The sequence below is a fragment of the Helianthus annuus genome, chromosome 4, assembly GCF_002127325.2.
Source record: "Helianthus annuus cultivar XRQ/B chromosome 4, HanXRQr2.0-SUNRISE, whole genome shotgun sequence".
Classification (NCBI taxonomy): domain Eukaryota; kingdom Viridiplantae; phylum Streptophyta; class Magnoliopsida; order Asterales; family Asteraceae; genus Helianthus; species Helianthus annuus.
This window is the reverse complement of record NC_035436.2, coordinates 43,878,207-43,885,506: the sequence shown is the minus strand read 5'-3', so window position 1 is coordinate 43,885,506 and position 7,300 is coordinate 43,878,207. Positions and strand designations below refer to the sequence as shown.

Here is a 7,300-nt window from a genome sequence, read left to right as displayed (position 1 = left end):
CTAAAAATACACCCCGTATATGAAAAACGGCCCGAAATACCTTTATTTTTATAAACATCAAATAAATCAAGTTCTTGTAGGCGCTTGCGGGGCACGAAGCAGACAGCAGAAGCTGTCGCGGCCACCCGCCCGCACCCCCTGCCGCCACATGTCATGATGCGTGTCGAGGCTAATCCACGAGTTAGCAAAGCTAGGGCCTAGTCTACAAGCTCTCGCGGGGCGCGAAGACCTTGTCTTCATCTTTTGCGGGCGTGAGGAATGGTCGATCAGACCCTATAAATAGAAGGGATCGGCTTCAGTTGGAAATCGTTCAAAAATTTCGATCTCTCTCTCTCTTTCTCAAAATCTCTGAATAGAAATTATAATATCGGGTATAATACCCCCTAATTAGCGAAGCTCTGCCTCGTTGTAAGTATTATAACCCCCGGTTACGTATTAGATACGCTGCCCGATCGATCTAGTGCTCCGTAAGGCATGTCAAGCCTCTGCCTGACTCAGTCGTTGGAGTTCTGTCTCGGGGAGGGTATAGCTAATGTAAATTTGGGTTATTATACTAATGCGTGCGCATTGTTTAAATTAATACATTATAACAAGGAAGTCATAGGGAAATACCTAAATTAGCAATGTGAGTGACTCCTCTTTTCACAAATTGTTTTACAAAACCTTAATTGTTGTAAATTATAATTAACAGTGACTGAGTATTTGTATTCTACAATTATCGTCGGTATGTTGGGGTTTTGTATACAAAATTTGTTACTACACTATGAGTAGTAACATTACCACAAGTCAGGATTGGCAGTACCGTGGGTGGTAATTAAAGTAGATGTAAACAAATGTAATTGTTGGATTGCCCTCAATGCTGTAATATCATAAAACATGTTTTGATTAAACTGGGATTTACTCGCAAGTATTTCTTGCTGATAAAATGTTTTTAAATGCGTTTTAGGTAACAAAATGTGAAAGCCAATTAGAAGCCAGCTGGAGAGCACTGAAGGCTTGGAAAAATGGCTATAAAAGTTACGTAAATAAAGAAGAAGTTTTATTTCAATAAATTAGGGTTTATCCCTATAAACATGATTGTAATGGAAACTTAGGAATTTCCCATGTATTTATTAATTATATAAATGTGGTGTTTTACTCTGATAAACTATTTCCAAACTACGGTTCTGATGAAATTTCCACGGCCAAATTAATAAACACCAATACCACCGACTCTGAATAGCTCGCGGCCGCCCGCCTCCCAGGTCGGGGGTTGCGACAGGGGCAATATCAAAACGACAAGAATCTCATAAGAGTTCCTATTGGTTATAAGTCGAAAGGTTTCTTTACTCAAGCCACTCAGAATAAGTATTAATTAGTTACCCTCATAATCTTAATTAAATAAATATTTTATTTCTACCAACATATTTCCTAGGTGCTCAACACATTTAAAAAATATGTAACGTTTTATAATTTTTTTCTATCTCTACAACTGATAAAAATATTAAAAGTTGTAATCAATTGTTATGTGTTGCACACCAATGACGTTTTCTCTTTATTAAACTGATTTATATAAAGAAGTTGTAAATTAATTTCTATCTTAATTTATAAAATTTAAAACATCCTTCACCTTAACAGAAAAATAAACTGAGTTAGCGATTTGGATGAAAATTTATAAAAATTATGTGACAAAACTATTATTTTTTTTCTAAAAACTCCATGTATATTCTTTTTTATTATATACTTAACAAAAATAATTAAATAAAAGAAATCTAAAAGGGTTTGAGTAAATTGCCAAAATCATCCATGTGCCAGTTTCATCCAAATATACTCAACTTAATAGAAAATATAAACTAAGTTTGTGGTTTGGATGAAAATGGTACAAAATACAAACGTTGTGGGCAATTTGGTACAGAAGTGTGATTTTGAACGAAAATGGCAAACGTGCCCAAACCTCAGGGACGATTTTGGCAATTTACTCTAATATTATAGAAAGACAAACAAATAAAACATTACAGAAAAAATACAAGTGAACAACTACAAGTCTTCATCGGTATTTCCGAGAAGTACCCACCACTCCCTTCGTCCTCTTCTTTTGAATCCTCACCAAAATGCTCATCTTCGTCTTCAGTTTTATCGACGCCCTCGAGTACTTGATGCCTCCATTGAAACATCCCCTCCAATGAAGTCGTTGTTGGGGTCATCTCAATGTTTAAACATGTTGCATTGCATAATTGTTCTATAAAATAATGCCCCCGGTCAGTCAGTATGTTATCAATTGTGTGGTCTTCTTCTTGACCTTTGTTCCACACAACCGCCACCCTCCATATTCTTCATCATAACGCCATGGTGAAATGATTGCCTCTTCAAATTGATTTGCAATATTTGTAGGAAATTTTCTCCTCAATATCCTTATAAGAGTCTGTGTTTGTTCACACAAGTTGTCCATAGGAACTCCAAGTTCTAGTATTCTCATCTGGACTTCTTCTTCCATATTCAATATGGCGTTTACAGTTTTCACCATAACCCTTCTTCTGAATTCGTATTTTATAACGAACATGTTGATTGAAGTTTTGAACCCCCAAGAGATTACAGTTTCCATTTCCTCTTTGTGTAAATTTCTTGAAAGTATTATGTTTGGTATTTTTAAGAGAGTGGTGTTGTTTGTTTTTTGGAGTATGCTCAATGAAAGGGATTTTAAGTTCATTTTCATATAATGAGTTTTCAGGCGCGTGATTTTGGGCAGGAGTTTTTCCTCATTGAATGTAAAACATTAAAGCCTCTGGCATATTATTTTGCTTTTTTTATCAGTACAATAATGTCTCTGTCGTTTTAGATGCTTTATAATTAATTTGCAAGTAGTAGCGTTTTTTGATGTCTTTATGTTTGGTCTTATTAAGTAAAAAAATAGTTTACCCTTAATGAACCTCACAACATTACCAAAATCTTTGATATTTATAAAAATACCACCACATCAATTCCAGTCACAAATCAGAAAAATCTTGTTGCTAACACTACTAGAGAATAAGGTATTCGCTACCACATTTTCGGTCGCAAAACGGTAGCAATTGCTCTTTTGCCACCGAAAACTCAGTGGCAAAAGCACACGTAGCAAATGTCCTATTGCCACTTATTTGCTACCGTTTTATTTTTTGCTTTGTCACCGTTTTACTACCACATTTTATTTGTCACCCTGTCACACGTTTTGTTTTGTCACCGTTTTGCTACCACATTTTATTTGTCACCGTTTTGCTACCACATTTTATTTGTCACCGTTTTGCTACCATTTTGCTACCGCTATTTTACCACATTTTTGCTACCGCTTTATCAAATTTTACCACGTTTTTGCTACCATTTATAGTATTCCATTTGCATTCGGCTATTCCATTTCATATAAACATAACAATTTATAGCTTGTTGCCATTCCATTAAAATGTAAAAATTTATACGTCTAATGGTCCTCATAATAAACATCCAAATCAAAACATCATATAACTCAAATTAAATTATCCAAATCCAAACATCCAAACTAAAAGCGTGCAATCGTTCTCACTTTTTTATGCTAGCTTTTAGACGTTTTCTCAAGATCATGCCCCACATTTTATATTATTGACTAAAAACTTCGTTATAGAATGTTATAGTTTTGTTTTAAAGTTATTCATTATAACTAAAATTTATAACCAATATTTATGAAATATTATAGTTTAGTAAAAAAAAAAAATCGGATGCGCATGTGCTTCTTTCGAATGAACAAAGACTAAAGGAGGTAGAATGTGATTTGATAACAACCAAAATTAATGGTATCGGATTACGCACGTGATGACTTTATGAAAGAAAGTGACTTTTGATACTCATTTCTATTCCAAAATTAATCACCTACAAGACTCAAAGTTCTAAACTTATTATTTTGGCCACTGGATGCTATAGTCTTTCTTGATACAATCTTTTATAAAGGGTGCCGGATCATGTACAAAGTCTAATTATGTGCGAAGGCTACAAAAGTTTTTATTTTTCACTTTTCACAACTACGCTTTGTTTTTTTCTCTCGATCGAAAACAATTTCACCGTCGTGCCTACGGGCGGGTGGGTTACCGGGTTTTCCCCGGAATTGGTGGTGGACTCGGGTTACTCTCGGAGTACTCCGTTTGTCCAGTGGGTGCCCCGAGAGTGCCCGGGATTGAGTTTGTTGGCCGTTTAAAAAAAAAAAAAAAGAAGAAAACCCCTAATCAAGTGTTTAGTTGCTTACTTCTGTAAGTATATATTGTTTGCTTCGTTATCTCTACAATTCTACTGTTATACTAGTTTCTTGTGCAATTTTGAAATGATTGAGTACACTAGTTCTAGTTGCTTGAGTACACTATGTTCTTGTTTCGGCTTAAAATTGGTGCTAGATTTGTGAAAAAATTATGTCTGAAGTTTGAGAAAACCCCAATTGAGTGTTGGGTTGCTGTAATATATCTTGCTTGTGCTTCTGCTGGTTGATGGAGGTAGAACACGGTGGAACGGCTAATGATGGCGTTAGCTTCACGTTTACAGTATCGTTTCTTCTCGTTGGAGACCTTGCTACTTGTCAAAAAACAAAAGTTTACAAGCTAAGTGATTATGTACTAACACGTGAATACGTGATTACATAACATTACATAATTACGTAATATTTCTTATATTCATAAACAAGTAAAACGTTACGTAGGGGCGGACCTACATAGAGTGGGTCGGGGTCCTCGGACCCCAATGTTTTTTTAAAAATTAGTAGATCCGGTATATTAAATTTCATAAGGACCCTATAAATACAAATAGGTGGACACCATAGCAATTTAGAAAGAAAAGGAAAGCTGGTACAGTGGGAAATCCCCCTCTTTACTAACAAATGGTCATGGGTTGAAGCCTTGTATATCCCATTTTTTCTTTTTTTTTTTAAATTCCAATTCAAACCTCGCTTTGACCCGACCCGAACTAGGACCAACTTGAAAATTTTAACGCTTTGTTACGAAAATTTTGAACACCGAAAAAATGGACCCTATTGGAAAAAAAACCTAGGTCCGCCACTGGATGCGCTTACGTGCCATTATGTAACTACTAACACTAGGTGATTACACCCCTAGCTAAGAAGCCTTCGTTGTCCGTATATATACACATGCATATATGTAGGTTCCGATGAGAAACAAAAATATAAAACATATAAGAACAATATCTAACAAATCAAGAAAAATCTTTATAACTATTGTCAACCTCTCTTTTTAAGAATCTAAATAAAATAATAACACTTCCGTTTTTTTATTTACATATCTTTTTTATTTAAATAATATTTTATTTATCATAACCATATCTTCCCTATATTATTTAGCAATATCCTCTTCACACTCAACTTTACTATTCAATTTTTCTATCATCTATTGGTGCAACTATTCAAATTTCTTCCTTCATACTTGTCCACTTCACTCTATCACTAATTCTTAGGGGTGTAAAACGGGTCGTATTCGCAAGTTGGCAGATTTAATCTGACCCGAACCTGAAAATTTTACACGAACCCAAACCCGAAAATTGTATCATACATATGAACCCGAACACAACCCGAAATTTATGGGTTGACCCGAACACGACCCGTTCAACCCGAATTTTTTAAATTTTTCTAAAATTAATATACTAAAATTAAAATTTACTTAAAAAACACAAATATATATAATAATATCATATTTAAATTACAAAATCTATGTTAATTTCCCTTTTTAAGTTATAATCAAGGCATAAAATACACACCCTATTTAATTTACGTCATAAAATATATTGTCAAAAAATATAATATAGTATAAATGTGTTAAAAGGGTCAACCCGCCAACCCGACTAGGTTAACCCAAATCTGACCCGTTAACCTAAACGGGTTCACGGGTTCAATTGAAACTGACCCGAACTCGTTTAGACTAAACCTAAACCCGCGAATTTCGTGTTAGGTTCGTGTCGGGTTTTCAGGTTGTGTTAAAAATTGACACCCCTACTAATTCTTTGTTTTTAACTTATTTGTCCATTTCACTCTATCAGCATGCACCACCATCGCACAACGGCGACATCATCGTCGGTAGGCACCATCGCACAGTGGCGACATCATCGTCGGTAGGGGCGCAACTTTCAAGGGGCCAGGGGTGGGGGGAGGGACGCCCGTCCCCCCGAATTTTTCGCTCAGTAGTGTTATGTATGTACGTTTCGTATAGAATTTTTTAGGTATATATATTTTCGACCCCCCCCCCACCGTTTTATAAAAAAGATTTACTTATATAGAATTTTTAGGTCCCTCGGTGAAAATTTTCAAGCTTCGCCACTGATCATCGGACCACTGTCATGCGTCGGTAGCAGGGTTATCCATGGTCTCCGGTGGTCCGGATGGTGACCAAAACGACGAGTCCCACACGGTCCGAAGCCTCAAGTGGATGGTGCAATGTTGACGGTGTTGTCCTTCTTGGTCGCCGTCGAAATGGCCAGTGGTGGCGTTGGGGTGATGCAATCATGCAACTATCTTTCTTGATGGAGGTGGGTGTCATCACACAAGTGGGCTAAGGTTATAACTATAACTGGTGGTGATAAATGTCTTCTATGTTTTTTGAGAGAAAAAAAATGTCTGTGTGCGTGTCATGTGTGTGTGAATATGGTGGTAGTATCTGGTATAATGGTATGGATGAAAGATTGAAACCTGTGGACTTCAACCTATTAGTTCGTAGTGGTGGTTATCACTCGCCACTCATTTATCACTCACAACATCTGTAACGCCCCGCTTCTTTGTACTTTCCATAATTAGGTCTTGCTTGTATTTCTATTTTTGGAAGTCTTGTGTTCTTGTAATCGTCCTTTCATTGTAATCGTTGTAAAATCCGAGACTTAGACCATAAATAAAACTCGTATTTCTTTAAATTTGCGTTATACATACTTCACACATATTCATACGTTTGATTTTGTGGAACAATTGATACATATTCATGATTCTTGGAAACTATGTGCCAAACTTGTAAATACGTGAAAGTTACGAATAATACGACTTTTGAATGCATCTGATACTTGAATACGATATTCCTATACTTATACATACTTCATGATACTTGTTTTATGTTAATATTACTTATTTGGTCCTTATAATATGCCCTTGTATCATATATGTGACAACTCGTATTTCCAAACCGATCTTTGTACTTTGTTATAACGTATGTGAATGATATGTGATTATGTGAACTTTATGATTAGTGAAATATGTGAATGTGTGTTATACATGTTTGAATGAAACCCGAACCGCACAACACCATTCGACCGCACAAGCCCATTTGGGCCACATCTTGTA

The 7,300-nt window shown here is 35.8% G+C and overlaps 1 long non-coding RNA gene across 2 annotated transcripts; it reads left to right on the top strand.

The window, feature by feature from the left end:
- The first annotated feature begins 3,906 nt into the window (after nucleotides 1–3,906).
- LOC118491666 lies at nucleotides 3,907–6,645 on the top strand. 2 transcript variants are annotated; one of them, XR_004891817.1, is made up of 3 exons: nucleotides 3,907–4,229; nucleotides 6,016–6,166; nucleotides 6,262–6,645. It is a non-coding gene; the product is annotated as an uncharacterized LOC118491666 (long non-coding RNA). The 2 variants fall into 2 exon arrangements; XR_004891816.1 differs by lacking the exon at nucleotides 3,907–4,229 and having other exon boundaries at nucleotides 5,692–6,166.
- Nucleotides 6,646–7,300: the final 655 nt, after the last annotated feature.